The following is a 3,432-nucleotide window of genomic DNA, read 5'->3' on the forward strand; positions in this document are numbered from 1 at the left end:
CATTTATCATTTATATCCCTCACACTGTGGACCCCCCTCCCCTATCCACTATCTCTCTGACATCACACCGAGCCATCACATTTCCACTGTCTCCACTCCCAATGCTGTACTCCGCCTCTTATAATTATATACATACATATATATACATATATATATAAAATTATAGTTGGCATTCATTATTGTTCAGCTTCAGGTGTACAGTGCAGTGATCAGGCATCTATATCATCCCTGAGGTGGTCTCCCTAATGAGACAAGTGTCCATCGGATACCCTACAAAATCTTTACAACATTATTGATTACGTTCCCCAAATTAATTTTCAAAACCCCGTGGCCATCTTGTGGTTACTGACTGCTTTCTAATCCCTTCACCTTCCCCCTTATCCCCACCCCCCCGCCCATCTAGCAACCCTCACTTTTTCCTCTTTGTCTCCAAAACTGTTTCTGAGACAAAGAGGATTAGTTAATTCACTTATTCTCTTCTTTAGATTCCTCATATAAGTGAGATCATATGGTACTTGTCTTTCTCTGTCTGACTTATTTCACTTAACATAATGTTCTCTAGGTCCATCTATGTTGTTGCAAATGGTAAGATTTCTCTCTTCTTAATGGCTGTGTAATACTCCATTGTATAAATGTACCACAGTTTCTTAATCCAGTCATCTACCAAAGGGCATTTCGGTTATTTCCATGTCTTGGCTATTGTGTATAGTGCTGCAATAAACATAGGAGTGCATAAAGAATTTTGAATTGGAGTTTGGGGTTTCTCCGGATAGATACCTAGGAGTGGAATTACTGGATCATAGGGTAGTTCCATTTTCAGATTTTTGAGATACCTCCATACTGTTTTCCACAGTGGCTGCACCAATCTGCAATCCCACCAACAGTGCACAAGTGTTCCCTTTTCTCTACATCCGCGCCAGCACTTGTTGTTTGTTGATTTATTGATGATAGCCATTTTGACTGGGGTGAGGTGGTACCTCACTGTGGTTTTTATTTGCATTTCTCTGATGGTTAGTGAGGTTCAGCATTTCTGCATATGTCTGTTTGCCATCTATATGTCCTTTTCAGAAAAATGTCTCTTCAAGTCCTCTGCCCATTTTTTAATTGGGTTGTTTTCATAGTGTTTTTATTTGACAGAAATTGCCATACACGAGAAGCGATGTGTGACATGGAGTGTTGTCATGATGGAGGATAAAACTGTTTGCCAATTTCTAAGGCCATTTTCTACGCACATCGTTTCTTAAACACTCTAATCATCAGAGTTCACCAAAATCAGGTCACATAAAATGCATGGAAGAAATTTCGCACTCACTTGCCTCATGTTCAAATCTGTTGTTAAAATGCTTTGAACAGAACCATTAGTGATGTTCAGATCCTCAGAAATTTCCCTAATAGTCAATTGCCTGTTTAATCAAATCATTTCACTTACTCTTTCAACATTCTCTAGGGCTTTTGATGTTGAAGGACGTCCCGATCTCTCCTTGTCTTCATTCAATTCACAACCATTATGAAATCGCACAAACCACTTGTAAACTGTCTTCAGAGTCACTGTAGCATCAACATAAACTAATTTTAACATTTCATGTTTTTCTTTAGCACTTTTTTGCAGTTTGAAACAAAATTTCATGTGAATGCATTGTTCGTGATCCATGATGTATGGCACACTATAAAACACACCTTCTCTCAATCATAGCTCACACCTGACTGACTGCAGGGAACAAGCTGAAACTTGTCACACACTGTTACTAAGGCTCTACGCACTGCTTCCCATATTGAAGATCCCTGCCTTTCCCTTGGATGGCACCCGGCAGCAGCAGTCACTGTACTGTTCGATGACACCTTACATGCCTATGCCCTGCCTCACTCACACAGTATAATCTAAGCTCCTGAAGTCAGGAACCACGTCATGGTCATCATTATATGACCTTCACAACACCTAGCACAGCGCCTTAGAAACTGTAGTTGCTCAATAAACATTGCTAACTTAAAGGAAAAGAGAATTTTGCATTTACTATTAAGGGAAGTATTTCCTGTTTTCTGTACCCTATCCACTTACATGTTTAAGGCGTTGCCCTCCTTAATAAATGCAGTATTTTAGGGAACAAGTCCATGGAGTAATAGCTTACTGTAGGCATATTTTTAGAAAAATCAGTACATAGCATAAAAATCATAATCATGGTTCTTTTCTTTTTATGCTATATTATCTTTAAGTACAAAGACTCTTCCAATCGTGTCACCTAGAGATTGTTTCACCCACTGCTGTTAGGCCGCCGGTCTCTTGTCTCTCTCTCTCCAGCAATGGTGAGGCACATACCCTTTCCACGGAGAAGAGAAGTCCATGGTTCTTTGCCTTTGCCAGTAACAAAAATGTTGGAGAGCCTTGTGGTAAAGCTGTTGCCACTGGCATCACTCATATGAACCACATCAAAAGAACCAAAGGTGTCTCTCTCTCTGTTGGTGATCACACCAATTCTTCCCAGGTTGGCACCTCCGGACACCATGCACAGGTTACCAGTGTCAAACTTGATGAGATCAGTAATTTTGCCGGTCTCCAAGTCCATCTGAATGGTGCCGTTCACCTTGATGAGGGGAGCAGGGGAGCAGATGGTGTGAGCATCATGAGTCACCAGATGAGGGCTTCCCTTTGTACCCACAAAGATCGTTCTCACTTTGCACAATTTGTACTTGACCTCCTCAGGTGTATACGATGAACAGCAAAGCGACCCTTGGTGTCGCAGATCACACAGACACTCTCTCCAGTCTTGTCAATTCTGATGACATCCATAAAACCAGCAGGGTAGGTGACATCACTTCGGACCTTGCCATCTTAAGGAACCACTGCACACAGATCTTCACTTAATCTCCTGTCAGGGCATACTTCATTCTGTCCCTTAGGAAGATGATGAGAGGGAAGCATTCTCTCAGCTTGTGGGGACCGGCGGACGGACAAGGAGCAAACACACCCGTCAATTACCCAGCATGCAATGCTTTGGAGCTGCTACACGCTTCAGATGCTTCTTGGGATCACGAGCCCTGGCTGTGCTAGGCACGGAAAAAGCCATAATCCCTGTTCTTGAAGCAAAGTGGGTGATAATCTCATATATGGCAATAGGGATTCCCATTATGGATGGAACTGAGTATGGCAGTGCTGTTAAATCCCTTAAAGGAGGTCAGTGTACTTGATTTATCATAAGCCTCCATGCCAATTGGTGGCCAGGTCCATCGAGGACGATGCTGTCCAATCCAGGAGCCACTAACCAGACCACCTGTGCCTCTGGAGCACATGAAATGTGCCAAGACTGAATTGAGATACAATGTAAATGTAAAACACACATCTGATTTAAAAGACAGTACAAAATTTTATAAATAATATGAAATATATCACTAGTAATTTTATACTTATTGGATATTGAAATGAAACTATTTTGGGTA

General features: G+C 41.6%; 1 pseudogene across 1 annotated transcript; it reads right to left on the minus strand.

The window, feature by feature from the left end:
- Window positions 1–2,249: 2,249 nt before the first annotated feature.
- LOC308494968 (small ribosomal subunit protein eS4-like) lies at window positions 2,250–3,122 on the minus strand (annotated as a pseudogene). Its single transcript has one exon. The product of its transcript is annotated as a small ribosomal subunit protein eS4-like (transcript).
- Between the last annotated feature and the right edge of the window lie 310 nt (window positions 3,123–3,432).

The sequence above is a fragment of the Rhinolophus hipposideros genome, assembly GCF_964194185.1.
Source record: "Rhinolophus hipposideros genome assembly, chromosome: X".
Classification (NCBI taxonomy): Eukaryota; Metazoa; Chordata; class Mammalia; order Chiroptera; family Rhinolophidae; genus Rhinolophus; species Rhinolophus hipposideros.